Below are 20,562 nucleotides of genomic sequence, written 5' to 3' on the forward strand. Positions count from 1 at the left end.
CTGAACGCGTGATATTCAACGAAAGGGAAGCTGCTTTAGAAGCCGGTTCCGTCCGGGATATTGTGTGCGTCATTCTCTTAGAAGGGGCGAACGACTCCGGGATCTGTCAGGGTGCGCTGGTTTGGGCCGCTGTATGTGCCACCATTTCGCGGACACCGACAACGTTTCTACGCGGCCCTCGACATGAAGGCCACCATCATTCTGGTGCCGATTTGGAGTACTTTGCTGTTTTCTGATGCATATACAGACCCCCCAACAACCTCAACGTTGTTGAAAAAAGAAAATTTGATTTCCACCGCAGCCGTACGGCTACAAAAGAAACCTACACAGCTTTCTCAGACACTTTAGCTTCCCTCTGTAGCCAGACGGCTGCTGCATTTCAGGCGGAAGTAAAATTTTCTTCTCTCAGAAGTTTACACCATCTTGGGGGTCATTGTCATCATCATCAGCCTACTCAGGTCCACTGCAGGACGAAGGCCTCTCCCATTGCCACAAAACTGGTCGATTAGCCCAAAGGTTGTCTTACCACGGGTTCCATGCAACGCCTGTTACTTATAGCTGCCTAAAATTATCTACACATATAGTAATCAACCGAATAAGATTAATTACGGCACCTCGAACTTTATCGCTGAACTGAAAGTCATGGCGTTTGTCGTCTAGTGGCAAAGCGTACCAAACTTTGAAGAAGTTGAGGCGTAGTTTTTTTTTTAAAGAAACCACGTGGTAATAAAAATTGCATTAGAAATGACAACTGGAAAATTCAATGTTCGCTCAGTAAACCTTGGGCTATGTAAAGATGTTGGATGGACCTAAATATACTCCAAAATCATGATATTCATCAGTGATGAGATGACAAGAGAAAAATTGGCCGCTGCACACTTCGATGATTTTCCGTTTAAAGGAATCGTGTGTAACAAAGCAATGTTCACTTCCGAAATGGCTCTTAAAATGCAACTTCTTCCGGATCATAAATGTAAATCTTGTAGCGCCTTATCTTATCTTTATTGTTGGAATTTCGGAAACGACAAAAGTAGGCAACTAAACAAATAAACGCGTACGTGAGCGGTCATTTGTTTATTAGGTACTCTTTTTTTTTTTTTTCGTATTTCGTGGCAAGTCAAACCAGCTTGGCTGCAGTTCCAGGTTGTGTCACAGCGTCATCTTACCCTCTCCCCTGATGATAGCCATGGTGTCCCCTCGAGGACTCACGTCGTCTCGACCGGGCGGCTTCCCCGCACAGCCCGCGAGGAAGGAAGGTCTGGGTCGTCCGCCGGAGGCATTGACCGTCAACCGCGTGACGCCGCCACCAAAAAACGCTCGCTTTCAAACTCGCCGCTGCGCCGCGCTCGCACAAGAAGTTGACCGGTCCGGACCGCGGACCAATAGGAGCGCCGCGCCGGAACTCCTTCCGACCAATAGCGTCGCGCGCTCGCCGCCGAGTGAGAGGGAGCCTCACCTGTCGGAAAGGGCGCGTTCGCGCGCCGGATTTTTTATAAGACGCGCTTCGCCGGTCGTCCGGAAAAACAGACGGCACCGGAACAGAGCTGGCGGTGGTGCGCTGTTCACCCCAAACCCCTTCCCCCAACCCAACAACCACAGCGGCCATGACGCTAGCCGGTTAGTTTTTACCCTTCGTGACGACGACTGAGCCGTGGTGGTGTGTGCGCGTGGAGTGAGTGACGGTGTGAGTGCGGAACTAGAGCTGTCACTGCCGCCCGGAGAAGGAATCACCACCGCGTGTCGCGTGATCAGATCATCCGGCGCATCACCGGAGATCATCATCAAAGGTTGGTGGTGTCTGCTCGACCCTCGCGGTGTTTTTTTTTTTCTTTTTCAGTGATGCAAAGTCGTACAGGACAAGAACATTTCTTCACAAAACCTGCTTGCCTTTGTTCTTTCAGACGGCTTTGTGTTTTACGATGTAATACCTGTAAAATTAAAAAAAAGAGGGATGTAAAGTAAAACCGTAAATGAAAGTCTGTGCCCCCTTTTTTGACGACAAAATTCCTCCTCCTCTGACTGAATGACACGGAGATAGAACGGTACCAGATAAGACAGAGTGGGCAGAGGAGGTGAAAAGAACAAGATGACGGTGGCTCGGGTGAAGCCAAACAAAATTTCAAGAGAACTTTTGTAGTCCGTCAAAACAACGTCCCACTCCGAAATGCAGAACAAAGGCTCACCTTCTGGGGGACATAAAAGTCGCAATTGTGCGTCATAGCTTCGTGTTTGCTCTCTAAAAAGAGATGTCGGGATAGATCACGACACTAATTGGTCACCGGTTAGCGCATCGTGTAGGTCAAGGTTACCTTATAGGAATGGGGGTAGGGAATTTTCTTAGAAGGGCTTTTGCTCTCTCATTGTAGTCTTGATTCACTTTTTAGCCAACTCTTTACTATAAACGTGCCTGAAAATACCGGGTCACCCTCCCTCCAAACGTCTATCTTTTCTTCTAATTTCCTTGGTTAGTCCAGCACGACGTCAAATAAAACGCCCCGTACCAGAAGGTCGCGCATTGAGTCGAATCAACATGCAGTTTACGAACGTTCATATTCCTTTCAGAATTCGTTGCTTCACCGGGCTAGATTATTTATGAATATTAAGCCCGTAAAATTGAATCTTGGGAATTTTAATTCTAATTAAACCCCCGAGCTCTTATGTGCACTGTCCTCAACCCCCTGTACAACACACTTGAAAAAGGTCGGCTCTTCAACCAAAACGCCATACTACATACTGTTTTATTTATCTTGGTTACTTTAATGTCATGTATGATTCAGCTACCAAGCAGTCTTTTCCGCTGCATTTTCTGCGTGTAATTGCTTGGTCACGGCGTGACATAGCGTTGGCCCTGTTCGTTCAATCTGCATGAAAAGAGAGCGGAACAGGATGTCAGGTCTGCCAAAGCCGCATAGAACCTGAACGGTAGCCAACAAAACCCAGCGGAAAAATAATGGCACGAACCTCCAGGAAAACGTATACACGATCAAACGAACATTTGTAAACAAAATAGGCTGCAATACGTACGTCACAAAATCCTAACCTACTGCGAGTTTATTACCAAGTTACGACCCCGTAGCACCGGTCATGAAACGAGGTTTGCTTCCTGGACGCTCGCTTAACAATCAATTGAAGGCTGAGAGGAGCCCTGTTCCTACCTTTGGTTGGCACGATTGTTCTTTTTCCCCAAGCATTAGGGCATTTACAGGTTCAACGGGGGCTAAATGTTTGAGTTCACTGTATATGGCAGCTAAACCGAAGCTGAGTGGGGTAGTTAAGCAGAGATTCATTCCAAGACCGTTCCCCGCGTCTGCTTCGCCGCAATACAGCTGAGCGAGGAGGTGCAGCACATCGTTTGACTCGAAAACGGGACCCACGCTGCAGCGCTGCGCAACGCGAAAAAGTCTAGTGCTTACATCGCTAGTTATATGAAGAAGACCACAATTCTTTTTTTTTTTTCGCATCAATTGAGGGCTATACCTTCTAAATCGGGGAATTCGTCAAAGCGGTTGGTAATTCGCACGTGTTGCAGTGAAGCGGACCTGAGGGATGGTCGAAGAATTAAAGGAACAAAATTGTGGTGCGCGCGTTATGCTACTAGAATAAATATACACCCATTGCAATGTGATTGATCTGGTGATGTTAACACAATGACCAAGGCTAAGCGCAGCACTGATCCCCTGGGGCGAACAAAGAAAAGCGGTGGCACATACCCAAGTTCCTAGAGCGGCCACAGGTTAAAGAAAATAACATATCTCGAGTTACCAGTCAGGTTAAACTGGGCAGGTTTTTAGTTTACTGAAGTTAGAGAACCGTCACTGCACGCCTAAATGTGAGGAGCTGTAATTGCTGTTAGTGGATGCTCGCATACACTAATTTGCACTAACGCTTTAATGTTAGTGCAACCGTCCTGAGACGTCGTCCTCGTGTCCTGTCCGCCGCACGGTTTCGGCAAGTTTCTTTTGGCTGCTTCTCGACGCATTGTTTGCAAGCGCATCCTCCAAACGCGGCTTGACCTCCGCCGGGAGCAAGCCTTGAGACAATCGGGTAAATGCCGTCAAAGTAATCACACTTCCCGTTTCCACGCACAGAGACGGCGCGGCCGGCCGCAGGCGCGTTGTTTTTAAGTTGGAAGACATTGGGCGACGTTTAACGGGTGATGACAGACGGAACATTTTTTTTACTGCCTTCTTCTGAGAAGCGCTACTAAAACATCCAATGCTTCCACCGGATTTGCGACGACAAATTTTGACTGTTTGGTTACCGGAGTGCCGCAGGGTAGTACTGTAGGCCCAACGCTTTTTTTTTTTTCTATTCTATGCCACAAAAACGAGGTATATTTATTTAAAAAAAACCGCTTTCTAGTGGTGCATTTATTTCACCTTGTAATATGCGCAAAAAACCGCTGGGAGCATATTTGCAACCACGGAACATATTCTTAGCAAAAATTTTCTTTCTTTTTTTTTGTTTTCCCAGTGGCATGTTTCTGGACCGGTCGTTCCTGCACCTGTTCCGAAAATTGTCGGTGCATGCCAGATTAAATCTCTGTTGCCTCCTTGTTGCTCCTACCGGTGTCGCCTCCCGGGGCCGTTTCTAGCTCCCCACCCGTTTTTCGGCTTAACCCCCCCCCCCCCCCCTCATCTCACTTTAGACACCATCCAACACCCGCTCCGTAGTTACCCTGTTGAAGTCGGAGACTCGGAGGAGCATCGTTCATTTTACGAGCGGCCGTGGTCGGCTATACTGTCCCTGCGACCGACCGATGCATGCACGTTCGATGACGTCACGTGAATACCATCTAACAAGCAACAAATTGTCCGAACAAGTCTTGCCGTGCCCTGCGGGACGCAACTGACTCGACACAATGCTATATTCTAGGACCGTCATTGAGCTTGTACATGGCGTGCTAGCGTAGCCGAGCCACCGGAAGTGATATAGAACAGACTTCGCCAAAAGTTTTTAGGCCACGTCACAATCACGAAGAGCTCATAGCAAATGTTAAACTTTCAAGCGCAACAGGCATACTTTACGCCAGTAACGAAGAAAAATCCTTCCGCCAGCGTTCCCTCGTAAAACTTTCCGGTTGAACTGCAAAACTAAGCTTAGAATACTTTGTGGCCTATAACATGACCCACGAACTTTCAACAAAGACTGTAAATCGCAAGGGAGCCTCCAGCGGCAGTTCAGAACGTCGTCCTCCAGAGCATAAACCAGGCCCACCGGTCAGTTGCCGAGAGCGCGGATAGAACGCCTTTCATGGCCAGCGTCTGCGGATTGCCTGCACGAGCCCAGCCATTACTTTCCATATCCGCCCAAGTTGGACTGCGGTCAAGAAGGATGAGCGCCAGGAGGATATTGGTCTTCGCTATGCCTTTCTCCGCAACGCGTCCCGGAATAGACTGCGTGCTACCCACCTCGTTATAGCTACCACCCGACCCGCGTGTTAAATGGGGACGTCCACACGGCGAATAATCGATCCGTCAATCAATCAATCAGTCTCGCACGGGAGGAGCAATAAATACGATAGGTTGTACGTAACATGAAACAACAATGGAATCGCGTGCTATATAATTTTCGGCTATTTTAGTATCGCTCCTAAATAAATAAATAAATAAATAAATAAATAAATAAATAACTTTATTAGGGAAAGGGCTGGCTCAGAGGCCTATAAGAGTGGTAGGGCGGAAAAGGAGGGGGTAAAATTAAGTCCGGCAATAAATAAATGAATGAATAAATAAATAAATGTTCGCTAGCGTCTCAGGAACATTGGATAGCCGAAAGGCTGTTGTTCAAACGCGCGTGACGGACAAAAAATACAAAATAAACAGAAAGTACGATCGAATGCACATGATGCGCGTGACTGGTGACGATATAAATCAATGAGTGAAATAGGCGTGGGAAGCACGCAAAGGGAGGTACAATATATAGTCGCGATAGCACGTAGCGATAAGCCATACCCAGTATAATAAGTTCATTGGGAGTGGGTATGGGTCACAGTACTAATACACACGAAAATAACAGTAACAATAATAATAACCGATCAAATATTTTTAAGCATGCCAAAGACAGTGGAGTCGATTGTACTGGCGCCAACAAGCAAATCATACACTACGAAAAACCTGTGCACAGTGGAATGCTGAAACTTGGGTAAATATACAGGGTATTGTAACGGCTATGTGACCGCTTCCAGATATTATCTGGTTGAAGACATTCGCTGATTCACGTTAAAATAGCGCACGAATACGGCATTAATATTAGTTACACCACTTTACTGGTTATTCGCAATCGAATAAAAGAACAGTTTTCGCTCACAGCGCTTGTCGAATTGTCTTTTCTTTATTGTGTACTCATTCATAGCAGACAAAAATGCCGAGAAGCAGCCCGTGCGGTTTTCGTCACTTCTCGAGGGGACAGTGTCACAACTGCCCGGAGATGTATTGTTGTTTTTTTTTTTTGTTAATAATGTAATGAAGAAAGGCTAGTGTCAATTCAGCAAGTCTAGTATTGTATGGATATTCTATTTACTCTTTCTGGTTTCGCTGTCCGCTGCCAGGGTAATTCACAACGGGATAACGAGTGCATAATCTATACTAGACAGTTGTTTTTAAAACCGTGTGCATGATAAAATGTGAAAATTGAGTGTGAAAAAGCATGAGAAACAGAAGACGACCGACGCGGGACAATTTGTGCAATCCAGAGTTGCCAGTTCCGCTTATTATAAGCGCATATGGGCTTCTTTTATCGCCGAGTCGATTGTAAATTCTTGCAGTCACCTGTGTTTTTTGGGCTTACTTGCGTTTTTTCGGGAAGTTTTATTGCAGTGTCCGGAACGCACATTTGTTATCAAAAGCAAAGCTTCAGTGGCCACAATTTGTCATCATCATCATCATCATCGGTTGGGTTGTGGCCACGTTCGTGCCTCGGTGTCGTTGCCTCCCTTCTCCTTCTACGTGTCTTGCAAACAGTCTTCGTCGTCGTAGTGCTTTGCCATGGCTTCAAAGTGGCCAAAATATGCAAAACAGTATTGTAGAGAGTGGGAAAAGAAAACGCAGCTCAAGGACTGGTTACGTCCAGTCACCGGAGACAATAAAAAAAGCTGCAAGTGTGAGATCCGCGCTCATCATGCCGACCTCCTTCAGCGCATGGCTACAGAAAAACATGCGAGAAACTCTCGGCCACTTTGTAGTGCACGCCTGACTACCACGGGTTTCACCAAATCGTCGCCTCCGAAGACCACACCAGAAATGGAGCTCAAGCTTGCTTGTTATTCAGTGTGTCTTGCCACTATAAACTCTGTTAATCATCCCGGTGAACTCGTGCAGTCGTACACAGCCTGCGACGTAAAGCTTCACCGAACATAATGCGGAGCACTAATAACAAAATTTCTTGCCCCTGTCCTCTCGAGGACCTTATGAAGGATATATGTGCTTCGCAGTATTTATTATTGATTGATAAAAGCACAGACGGAAAGCAGTTGGCTGTGGTGTTTCGCTGTTTCAGCCCATCATTAAATAAATTGGTGACCACGTTCCTGGGACTATTCGTGCTCGAGGGTTCAAGCGCCCAGCAGATTGCACAAAGCCTTCTGGATTTCTGTACTTCACAATGTGTCTTGTAATTGGAACCGACAGTTGCAATGTTATGGTTGGGAAGAACAATTACGTGTACACACACTTGCTCCAAAAGAACGACAACCTCGTTCTGGTGAAGTGCTTGTGCCACTCCATTCAACTATGCGCAAGCAAGGCAGTGAAAGGGCTTTCACAGAGTCTGGAATTCCTGGTTGCCCGCTAGTACAGTTGGTTTTCCCACAGTTCACTCCAACTTCGTGAGTGTACAGCAAAATATACCAACTGATAAACAACGGCAAACAGCCAATAAAATTGTTTCAGCTGTCAGGAAAGCGGTGGCTCTCCATCTCGAGCTGCTGTAAACGTATCCTATAAAAAAATTCACGCATCTCCACGAAGGGAATCATGACGAGTGGGCGAAGCACTGGGGATCGTTCTTATCGTAAATCACCCGTGGCGTTGCCCACTCGCGCATGAAAATGAGTGACAACGCGTGTGTACAGTATATACAATTCCAATCCAATCCCATGCAATTAAATTTAATCCAATTCAATCCAATCAAATGCTGCTCACGCATGCGCAACGCTGTACACGGGCGCCAAGAAACAAGCTACGGACAAAGCGAGGTCCTAAGGTGCTTCGCCTTTAAAACGGGATAAACTCAATCTTAATTTCACCGTGTGCAAGGGCAAGTTTCGTTGCTATGACGCTGAGATCCTGTCCGAAATGTACAGGGACCCTGTCAACAAGTTGTACTTGGTGTTTCTGAACCCAGTGCTGCAGGAGCTCTCGAGAGTCAAAAGCGGTTCCAACTTGAAAGTGGATATCAAATGCAACTGCTTGATTGCCTCCAAAACTTTTTTCGATCACTGATTTCAAGAGTGCTCACCCCTCGCACATCGCACATACTAGCTGCCGGAGAGAGGCTTCTGGAAGTCAACATAGAAGGCAATGCAACCCACATTCTAATTTCTTCTGTGGATTTCGGGGTGGTTTTCAACAGGGAAGTCGCTACATCCAAACAAAGCGCTGAGCAGTAAAGAGGCTTTAGTCTCAGATGCCGAGATTTCATTTTTGAGGCTGCAAGGCAATTGCAGCTATAGACTTCCTCATAACATCCAGCTTTGCAATTTCATGAAATCACGTTCGCCTGAATGCAAGCAAAGCCGCCGCTTCAGGATGTACCCCTCCTCAAACTGTTCAAGGGAGATATAGGTAGGTCTTCCGGACACTCAATATAGGCAGCTGTGCTTCCTTCACGGGAAAAAATGTGATAAAAAATGATATTGCCTCTTTTTGGATACAATTCCTGCGTTTCACAGATGCGAGCGGTGAAATCTATTTCAAGGAATCAGCAGAGTACGCTCGGTCGCTGTTGGCTATGTCCCTGAGCAACGCCGATGTGGAGTGCGTATTCTCACACGAACTTGGTGAGATCCCGCCTCCGAAATAGGATGAGATATGAAATGCTGAGCGCAATCCTGCATACTCGCTATGGTCTTAGGCTTCGAGGAGACTGCTGCCGAGACTTCCAAGCGACAGTTAAGGTGGTGCAACTCCAGTGCAAGGAACATGTACGGTTCCGCGGAACTGGATGACATGAATTTTCCTGATCTGTCAGATGCCAGTGACAATGGCTGTGTAGTGCGAGAAAAAATACCGTTCAATCATTTACTCGTTAATTATCATTATGCAAAATGAATGTTGTTTGTTTACCTTTCATTTGTACTCGTAGTATTTTTCATACTACAAAGGAGTTTTCAAGAATGAGAATATTTCTTGAACTTCCGATTTTGGGCTGATTCGCAAAAGCGCTGCCGCCTTCTTTTTTTTTTTTTTTTACTTCTTTAGGCGTAACTATTTGCTTGTTTGCTCGGCAACTATGGTGCAATCCCTCGCAAATATGTTGTACTCTTCACCCCTCTCCTTTGGGTTACGCCAAAACGGGTGTTTAAGTCGGCAAAGATGTAAAAAAATTCTCGCCGTGTAAAATAAGTACCCAGGTGTATCCTCAGGATATCCTCGTGATGTTTACCGTCTATTAGATATCCGTGCACCCTATATTGAAAATCTACCCTTTAACGGATATTTTGGTCCCAGTGGGTATTCGTACCCACGAGATTTAAAAATATTAATATACGGTGGCTGTTCGAACTTGACGTTACCAATACCAATAGTGCGGCATTGCCAATTCATCAAGCGCCCTCTCACTAGCGACCGCCCAAAGGGCATATCAGCTACCGTTACGCCAACGCTCCCTCCCCCAAACCGTGCTCTACTCTCTTCGTAAACACGTACTCCTCGACTTCCGACTTCAGCCGTCAGTTTTCCTCGTTACATATCTGACACCAAATGAAGCGAACACGGCGCGGATAAATGGAAGCTTACGTCGGCGGTGATGCCATCGTTAAAAAATGAACTCTCGGCGCCCGACTATTGAACAAATTCATCAAAAAAAGTGACCGTTTCTGTGAAGGGATTCTTGTCTTCGCGCGCGCAAATGCGCGCGGGTGGCACGAATGCTTCCAATGGCCGCCACGCTGAGTATGACAGCATCTCCAAAAGCGCGCGCTTTTTTGTATTTTCCCGCGCATTTTATCCGAGCGGAGGAATTCCACTGATGGCGCGCTTGTGTGTACGTGCTCGCACGCAGTACTACACAGCGTTTCCGCGGGCAGCGCCTTTTTTTATTCCGGGTGCTTGGCTCAGCTGCGGTCGACGACGGTGCCGGGGTCTCGTCGGTGCGAGGAAAACCACGGGAGCCGTCCGTCCCGCCGTTGACGACGACGGAGAGGAGACGGGCGGCCGGTCGGGGACGCGTATAATCCCCGACTCGCGCCGGGTCCCCGCCGGCCGTCTTCATACCGCCTATTACGCTACGATTATTCCTGTCATCTTGTCCGCTACGAACGGACCTCGCCTGTCTCCTCTCCGCGTTCTTCTTTTTTTTTTTTCCGTTTCTTCCTCTCCCCGTCATACTTGTCGACGTCTTTTGCATCGAGCACGCGCGCTGTGTAGACGCTTTTTTTCCTCGGAAGCGTGCGGTTTCGGCTAATGTCTTCGCCGGAATGGTGAAGGGACACGACGACACATCGCCGAAGAAAACCCCGCAAGCGGAGACAGAGAGACCGCGAGAGAGTGAAAGGCAAGGTGCAACGACGAGAAACCGCTATGCGCAAACACGGGGAATACGAGCCGACTGCGGTGGTGAAGGGCTTAATCGCCCGGCGGCTATTTGCGTGGGCGTGGTGGGTGCCGATCTTAAACTGCCCTGCGCATCGCCCCGTTGAAAACTTCTTCCAGTAGCGTTCCAGGTGAATGGAGGGATTCCGACCTTCGTGTGGCAATCTGGTTTTGCGTGGGCTGATTCAAAAAAGCCGCCATTTTAGTATGGCGCCGACCTAAATGGCGCAGTCGAAAGGATCATCTAACTGCGCACGCCCAGCCAGGCTAGAACGAACCAAAATGCCATCATGGTCTAAAGAAAGACCTCTTCGGCTTGTTCTTCCCGGGAACGGCCATTTAGGCCTCGGGCTATGCTAGTGCCGATTAATTGGCGCACTCGACAGGGTAATCGAACAGCGCATGCGCACGGCTCAGAATATACAAATACTTTATTATTATTATTGCTTAAATTCCGAAAAGGTCTATAGCCACGTACTACAGCAACGCCCGAGATGGTGGTACCAGCCCCCATGGGCGATTTTCGCAACTTCCAGTGGCTTTCTCGGCTGTAGGTGTTGGAACGACGGTATAACAGCAATATTGAAGAGAAAGGGATTAACGTCAATGAAGTCGCACTGGCACGGACGAATCGTGCAAATTGGACCGCAAGTGTCGTGTATAACAAGTAATTCGTGCCGTTTACCAATGAAATAAAGCGGCAACTAATTAAGTTGTCCTTCTTTCTCGTCCCAGCTTCGAGCCTTATAAGCCAGGCATTATATGTACCGCGCTTTTTTTTTTTCTTTTCGGCAAAGAAAGAAGGAAAGAGAGAACACGGGAAGAGTTGTAATTTAAACTATTTCGCAGCACATTGTTTTCCCAGGAAGTTTCGGGGTCTGCAGTTGCACGCCTGGAAGAGGCCTTGAACTGGACTCCAAAGTATAGCTGTGCGGTTCGCTGCCCCGCTACTCAAGAATGACCGACGATCCTCCTTGGCTTCATTCCGACTTTCCGCCTTGCCGAGCACGGCACGTGATACAAGGCTAACGTCACGTGTCTCTACGCCGTATTTTTCTAAATTGTGAGAAGTCGTGCGGCGTGCAGAAGGACGGTTGTGTAGAAGAAGGGTTCGTCTTGAGGTACTTTTTGTCACCTTTCTATATTTACATACGCAAAAGACAAGCTTAAAAGTTCGTCGCAAGCTCATAATGTGGCAATATGTAATTGGTACTGGTGTCGTTTGAAGGGTGTACGGGTTCATAATTGAAGCTGTTAGATTGGCCTAAAGAACTTCTGGCGGATAGGTATCATCATGATTAGAACAAAAAAACTCACTTTAAGACCATTCAACCATTGTTATTTTTGTTTTTTACCTGTTTTTTCTTGCTCGAAGGTGAGAAGAAGAGACGGTAAGAGATACTGCTCCTTTTTTATTGAGCAAGTGCACCCTACGGCGTAATCTAAATGGAATCAATTAGTACTGTCTCTACAATAAAGTTTAAAAGAGGTCGGTTTGGCGGCCGTACGCCCAGCGGCGAATATCGGGCGGCTTGATGTAGTGAGGTGCACATGAGGAGAGAACTGACTAAAAATTATTTTTAAAAAGTGTGATGATGATGACGACTGCGACGGCGATTATTGAGACGGTACACATACAAGCCCACCGAAAGTTGTCCAATCAACCGACCCGATCCTGTTCTTACTGAGTGCCTCTAAACGGACTCTGTGCTTAAGAAAAGTGCGCAAACCATCTCTATCTGCACAAGACTCGAGAGAGCGACAGTTCCAGTGCCAGATTCCCACAAGTGTCGTATAAGTATTTCCACATTCGCGCGCAAAAACCCACGATGCACGACAATGGTAATGGGTTAACATTCCCGGTCTTTGAGATGAACACTGCGAGGGCGGTGGTGGCTACTACAGTATCCGTGTTACACCACCGGCTCAGTGCAATCCTGTTTGCTAAGACCGACGACAGCGTGACTCAGGACCGCACAGCGGTGATGGTCCGCCGATGCCCGGATGCTACAGCGGGGAACGTGAACAACTTGGCCGCTCAAAATTGCCGCCGCACGCGAACGGAGCCTCTCGATTACGGGGTCTGGCCTGGAAAGCGGTACGGGAGACAAGATCCGCATCGTCGTCCCCCTCCCGCCGGTGGGGACAGGCCTCGGTGGCGGTCTGTCACGGACTGTCCCGGGAAACCACGTTGCCCAACGCTGCCACTCACTCTCGATGCATGATGGGCGGGAGTCGGCACGGACTCTGCGCGCGTGCAGCGCGTTGTCAACTGCCACTGCTAGCGTCAGCAGCGTCTCGAAATACACGTCACCGGGCGATTTCCGTTCTTTGTATGGACGAGGAAATAGTGTGCAAAGTCAATAGAAGCTCCCTGAGAACGCTGCGGCCGTGAAATGTTCTTCCAGAGAAAAAAAATCCCGGGCCATCTCCACTAACGTGAAACCTGGGGAAGGGCGAAGCATGCAGAAGTGGATCCTTCGCGCCTTGGCGTTTTTGCCCACGGAGATGAAACCGTTGGGGGTTAGAGGTATACAGCTTCGCTGTAAAAGTCTCCTGTCTTTGAAGCACCAAACGTTCTAGCGCGAGGCGTTGGTAAACGAGTGTCGCGGTTTTTAGTACCGTGACTACATGATACGAGATACGACGACGACAGGAGACGCCGACTGTCCGAACCCCTAAGGGGCTTCGTCCCCAAAACGTATGACATGAGATGAAGTACGCAGAGCGTAATTATCGGATACTTAAATTAAGCTGCTGCTATCGTGGAAGGCTTAAACAGGGACGTTTTATCAATAATTAAAAGACGCGATAGGCAACATCGGCTAACAAAGTTTCCTTTGCTGTGTAGCGAGCGCTCTTACGTAAGGAAGCTACGGGACGAATGAAACACCGAACTGCAAAAATCTCCGTAATTGTTATAACCACGCGGGCATTCCGTTGTTTCTCCCGCGGTAGACGTTGACTAGACGGTGACCCAACAGACGTGGACGCCGACGTCCGGGGTCAGCATACGCAACAGGCGCGAACGAACAAGTGAAGAGCTCCTCCAATCGCCAAGGCCTGTCCACACGAGATGAGCGATGGACTGGGCAACCCTCAATTGCACGTCCTCGCCCTCCCGACAAGCTTCCGGGCTTCTTGCAGGGGGGGAGCGGCGAAAATGCGCCCTGCTTGAATGCGCGTCTTTGTGTCCTCCCATCCGTCCGATTCGACGCAGATGCATGTTCGAAGAGGGCAGGGCGACGGGGCTGCGAACAAACTACCGTAACACCATCACTGTGCGCTGCTGTCGGAAGCCGAGGAATTCGACGAAACGGGTAGTTAGCTTTGCAGATGCCGCCATAACCAGAATAGGTGGTTGGCATAGAATTATGGTAATTGGCGGTTCCTCGCGCTTTTTGTGGGCCTTAATGGTTATACGGGCAGCCGTTGACGGCTCGAGTGACAGTTACTGACGCTGTAATGGTTACTGTCTGTAATGGTTCCCGTACAAACGGCGCACGCGCGTATATTCGACGGTGACGGCGCTATCCGCACACCACGTGGTCGCGTTGTCGATTTGAAAACACCGCACGGAATCTTATTGTCGACTTACGGTCGTCCGGCGTGTTGTTGGAATAACTGCGACACACAATCAGCTTTCTGTTCTTTTAAAAACAAAGTTTTTGGCCTGTGTAAGCATTGCGTATAGTTTTCGGGAACGAAAAATATTCCGAATGAAAAAGCAGTCTGAAAAATCCACGAGTCATTACTCATATGGAAAACCTGGTGGTTCTTCGGGAAAGTCGTGAATACCCAGCAAGTCCGAATTTTCTGGACTCCGCAAAACGGACGGCTACTGTACTCTTAATTGTTTCTGGCCATAGCGTAAAAAAGAGGAGTTATTTGTGACGATGAGTGAACTGCATTCGAGTGAACGCACTAGGCGCTGTAGATCGTGCCTACTCCTGTGTATATCCATTATACGTAACGCACGAACCTGGCGCGTTACAAGTGATAATTTCGATCGAGTCGCCAGCATTCTCGAAAGTCCCCAAACGGTATTCGGGCAAATTATTCCGTCTAACTAGAAGAGGTTATACGGAAGTTTAAACACTCAGTAGTCAGTTCTACGTACTCCAGGTGAGGACTTACAGGTAAACATTTGGGAGCATGCCACGGAGACAGGAATGATAGAAGTAACACTTGGAGGTCTTGGATTAGGGAAAAAAAAACTCGGCGGGAAGACATCCTAGCGCGAATTAATCGGAAGAAGCGAAAAAAATTGGCCGCGTATCTGCTCCTTTTGTTGCAAATGTCGACGGGAGATGATAGTCGACTGTCGCCCCTGCCAAGTAAATGCCTCCCTTCTCTTTCCCGCTCACCTCTCATGCCATTCCTCTCCCGTCTCGTTCCTCCCTAGGTAGACGCGCTAGAGGTTTGCTCAAGTCAATTTAAATTTACCGCGTTACACTGCTCCAAGTTGGGTTCCTCGCTGCCAGTGCTGGTAATGCAGACACAAGTGTGAATCGAGGCAGCCTACTACAACGTTTATAGAACCACGTCGCCCTACTACAACGAGCGTTCCAAGCGGAACGTGCACATGGAACCTACCTATGCTAACTTCAGCACCAATGCTACCAATGCTAACTTCAGCAATTACGCATATTTGTGCAGACACAAGGTGTTGCACAATCGGGACTTTTTCACGATGACTTATTCGTCGTTTCGGGACTTTCGTTTTTGCTGTGCGAACTCGCGGTGTAGGAGACACGTATTTTTGTTTTCTTGAATTTTTAGATTTTTTTACTTATATGTCTTGGTTTCCCGACAAAAAAAAAGATCGACACATCTCCATTTACGCCAATACAAAAATATCAAATTTGTCAACTTCGCCAGTTATTCTCAGCGGATGCTTCAGGCTTCGCGGTGAATGACACCTTCGCGTCGGCGCATTCCTCTCGAGCATAAACGACATCTTCGCAAAATCGTCTGCGCACGGGGGCAGTGTTATTCGGGCGCAGGAAAACAGAGCGCTTTCGCCGCCTGCCACTGAGGATGCTGAGCGACGGCGAAAGTTGCGACGAGGAGGTGGATGTGGAGGAGAGAGTGGGGGATAAAGGGGGAGGAGGGGAGCGGCGCGCGGCAGGGGTCGGTCCTTGGAAGGCCGCCACGGGGGCGGCGAAAGGGCTAACGGCCTTGGCTCTTCTCCTGCGCTGCTCACGAGGAAGGAGCGAAGCGCGGCAATGGTCGAAACAACGCCGCCGTCTCAGCTGTCGCCGCACCAGGCATCGATGCCGCCACGCACGTCCACGCCGGCAAGGCCGAAGCCTGTTGGCTGCTGCTGCTGAACGCAGCTCAGGGTGGTGTGCAGTGGTGTTGTCGTATGCGCACAAGTAAACTCACAAAGCGACGCAAAAACTGTTTGATCATTCGGAAAGCATAGAATGAAACAGAGCGACAAAGCGGGCATCGAAACGGCTCCTATCCCACGTGTCTGGGAAGCGTTCCATAGCACCAGGCGTTCCATACCCCAAAGCCCGTTTGCTGGTGCTGCTGAACGCCGCTCAGGATGTTGTGCAGTGGTGTTGTCGTGGGCGCACAAGTCAACTCACAAAGCGACTCGAAGATGTTCGATTGTTTGGAAAGCATCGAATGGAACATAGAGCCAAAAATCGGAAGTCGGAACGCCTCCGAACCCACGTGTCTGGGAAGCGTTCCATAGCACTAGGCGTTCCATAGAGCGAGCTTAAACTAGGCGGAGGCGAAAAGTGTCCGTCCGGGACAGATGAAGAAAGGGAGTGAATGAACGCAACCTAACGAGTAAAGAGACAGGCACCTTAAGTTCACCGTCGTCGTCAACTCTCCGATTATACGGCGGCAGGAGTGCGCAGCGGCTCAACGCGTAGGAGACGGATCAGAGACATTCGAGAGCGTTGAGGCTGGTAGCTGAGCAAAGCGTTTCAAGCTGCAATAGGACGGAGCGCGTGGTAGCAAAGCCTCTCAGTGTGGTGATTAGACGGTTCGAAGTAAAGCTTGCAAACCGCCTTGCGAAAGATTTATGCACATCCCTTGGACTCTAAATTGGCCCGCAACCCTCTTCTTCGGAGCACCCTGTCGAATAGAGCTAGGTGCAGCCTCAGCCATATTGATATTGCCTTTGGAAAATTCGCATTCCCAGCAAATCACCCAGTAATGTTGCCAACACCGTGCTCGGAAAAATCATTTCTGTAATTGTTATTTTAAAGAGGACTTAAATAAGTTTGTTGAGATATAAGTAAAAAAAAAAAGCTGGAGCTGTTTTCAGCTACAAAGACAGAAAGAATGCAATTTGTACTCATTTCTGCAGTCTGGAGACTTTTTGGTATAGTGCACCACAACCGTCTAGGCGTTTAAACAATTACATGTATTTAACCAAATCGTCATTCGACTCGGTATCATTTGGACCGAATGGACCAAGTGCTTGTTTATGTAGACACTGGCAGCGGGTCTACTGCCACTCCCATGCACTAACCTTCTTTCCGCCCTCTATCTGGCAGTGAAAAACAATGGCAGTGGAACAAGGAACATCACCCAAGAATAAAACATAAATGCTCATGGCCACTCCCCGTGCCACTCCCCAAAGAACGCCTATTTGCCTGCTACGTAGTTCGATACAGGCGGCGTCAATGGTGGCTGCGAAGATTATAAAAAAAAATCAGACCCCCTTTTTTAAGAGAAAGAAACTTTCGCCCATGCAAGCTGAGTCAAAGTCCAAAATCCAAAATGCTTCGACCTAGCGTCACTAAATAATCTACGCTTAAGAGTACCGCCACTTTGTGCCCCCGGAAGCGTGTGGGGGCCATTTTGTTTCTGGCTTGCAGTGTTGCCATCTCTCCCAACAGAACCGCCACCGGTTGCGACGGGCAGTGTGCGGTCATTGGCGGCGTTCGTCAACTGTGGGGCTGTGACACCGCGCAGCAGAGAGAGAGAGAGAGAGAGAGAGAGAGAGAGAGAGAGAGAGAGAGAGATGAGAGGCGCCCAGAAACAAAATGGCTGCGCCCGTATGTAAACGAATATCACGTGGTGCTAACCGACCAATGAAAATCCTGGCGGCACATAACAATGATAGAAATTTCCCCGCATTTCCCCGAGGGGAAGAATGTGAAAGTGCGAATGCACGAGTTGAATTTGCGCGGTTCGGTAATGTTCGCTAAAGAGAGATCACACACACACAACTACAAAGAAAGAAAGATGCATTTATTCACAGACACCTATTTGTGTTGTCGTTGTACTTGATTGCTAGAGCGGATCTCAGCTTTGAAATTTCGTGTCAGTACTCCTTTAAGCGGGTGCATTAGCCCTTCTCACGCCCGATTCCTGGCCAATCCCCCACGTGGGTATGTGCCATGTCAGCGGCCAGGCAGCGCGCGCCCATCTCCCCCCGTTGCCAAGGAAGACGAGGAGATTCCTGGCCAATCCCCCACGTGGGTATGCTATGCGGACATCGCCGGTGGACGCAGGTTCAGGGTCGCTTAAGAAGTGCATTGCACTTAAAAAGAGTGCCGATACTCTAAAAGCCTTTATTTAGTGATGCTACTTCGACCGTGTCGGAACGGCGCAGTTGTATAGACGCCGGCTTCAGAACGCGCGATACCCAGGTTCTATTCCGACCCCGGAAAGTGTTTTTTTTTTAGCTACTTCGCGTTTCATCAACATCATCATCCTGTGGCCTTTGTGGAAACTTATTGTGTGAATCTGGCTTCCCTGCAGTGCGTTTTGGTCCTACGAGTCTACAGCGCAACCGAGGCATAGACAGCGTCGCGTTAATAGGAACGCTTGGGACTTTTGCCCACAGTGTGCTGCAAGCCGCCCGCATACCAGGGGCGTTTTGTGGCGTCTAGGAAACGGGTAATTGGCTTCGCGTCGCCAAAACCTACGCCGACAACACCCGCTAGAAACAATGCCCAGTCTGCCAATTCGTCATCAGCACACAAGCACCGACATTAACACATTCCTACAAACAATTCTGCTCGGTCCAGTCATGTGAATGACCTGCCGAGAGAAGCAGTCGAAACAGTAAACATCAATGCATTATACCTAGAGGGCGTTTAAACAGACCGTAAGCACGCAACGTCGCTTTGAGGACGAAACTGCAGCATCCTCTTGGCATGTCGCCGCTGCGTGTGAAAGCAGCCGATGTCGCCTCTACACAACAGGCCTTAGATGCGAGATCTGTGACGTCACCAAAAGAAGGCGAATGAGCAAGAAGCTTTCGCTGTCTGGCCTGCACCTTTTCAGCTTCTTGGCGCTGGGAGCAGCCATTTTATCATTGGGCTGCGATACCCCTAATTTAATTGGTGCAGTCGACAGAGTGATCAAACTGGGCATTTGCAGTTAGATCATCCTGTGATCCAGATCAACATGTGAAAAAAAAGGCCTACCCTTTTCATTCTCTAAACCGTGATAAGTAACATCTTTACATGCTCTGTATACTGTGCTGCGCATGCGTCGTTAGATGATCGCGACGACTGAGCTAATTAAAGCAGCAATAGCACAGCTCGTGATTTCGGAACTGTATAAGCAGAGTAGAATTGTGAGCCTGAAAATTAATACGCAGAAAACTAAGGTACTGCTCAATAGCCTTGGGAGAGCAAAGCGGTTTGAGATAGGTGGCGAGACAGTGGAAGTGGTAAGCGAGTAGGTTATACTTAGGCCAAGTAGTGAACCCGGATCCCAACTATGAAGCACAGATAATTAGAAGGATAAGAATGGGGTGGAGAGCATTCGGCAGGCATTCTCAGATAATGAATGGCAGTCCCTGAAGAGGAAAGTGTATAACAGCTGCACCCTAGGCTATGTTCAGACTACCAACGCAAAAACCATATCATGATCCATGGACGTAAAAAAAAACAGTGTGTAACGCAGTTCGGTTGGCTGAGACGTGAAATGACGTCATTTTTTAAAGTTCTTACGACAGTTGCGGCAACAGTATGAACTCGGCCTTACCGGTACTCACCTACGGAGCAGAAACTTGGAGGCTCACTAAATGACTTCACCTAAACTGAGGACGACCCGGCGAGCAATGGAACGGAAGATGACAGGTGTAACATTAAGGGACAGAAGAGAGCGGAGTGGGTCAGGGAACAAACGCAGGTTAAGGACATATTAGTATAAATTAAAGAAATGGGTGTGGGCAGGGCATGTAATGCGAAGGCAGGGTAACCGTTGGTAATTAGGGGCAACGGAATGGATCCATAGAGAAGGCAAGCGTGGCAGGAGGCGGCAGGAGTTAGGTGGGAAGGCGAGATCCGGGGATAAATTGGTCGCAGTTAGCACAGCACCGGGATAAATGGACATCTGTGGGAGAGGCATTTGCCTTGCACTGGGCGTAGACAGGCTGATGACGATGAGCACAGCTAAACAATAAAATGGCTGCTTGCAGGACAAAGAAGCTGAAAATGTGCCCTCCGGCTACCAAAGCTACCCCGTTTGATACAGTGTAGCTAATGCACGTGCTGACCAAACGCGGATATCCGTCCCCTGTGCCGTCATCACTCCGGGAAGGTACACTGGGAGTTCTTAATTATCACTCCCGGACCGTCCGCGCACTGCCCGGGATTCGATCCCGTCGCTCGATTTTCTCGTGTATTCTATGCGACCTTCGGTCCGAATGCAGTCCTCGAACTGCCCGCGGACCATCCAGGACTGGTAAATCGACGAGGCCCACTGTTTTGCCAGCAGTTGCAGTGCATGGGCTCACGTTCTGCCCTGAATGCGGCAGCTTCCATAGGTGGGCGTCACGTCGAAGTGACGTCACAACGTGACGTTATGACTGGAAGTGAACGGG

At 48.6% G+C, this 20,562-nt stretch overlaps 1 protein-coding gene across 1 annotated transcript in view; it reads left to right on the forward strand.

Moving 5' to 3' along the window:
- The first annotated feature begins 1,524 nt into the window (after window positions 1-1,524).
- LOC144138449 (uncharacterized) overlaps window positions 1,525-20,562 on the forward strand; it is a 93,318-nt gene continuing 74,280 nt past the window's right edge. Inside the window, exon 1 of the mRNA XM_077670731.1 lies at window positions 1,525-1,787. The gene's annotated coding sequence lies outside the window, so the exon portion shown is untranslated. The remainder of the gene's footprint in view (window positions 1,788-20,562) is intronic.

This window comes from Haemaphysalis longicornis, unplaced genomic scaffold (assembly GCF_048455015.1).
Source record: "Haemaphysalis longicornis isolate Haplotype H1 unplaced genomic scaffold, Haemaphysalis longicornis Haplotype H1 scaffold_5, whole genome shotgun sequence".
Taxonomy (NCBI): domain Eukaryota; kingdom Metazoa; phylum Arthropoda; class Arachnida; order Ixodida; family Ixodidae; genus Haemaphysalis; species Haemaphysalis longicornis.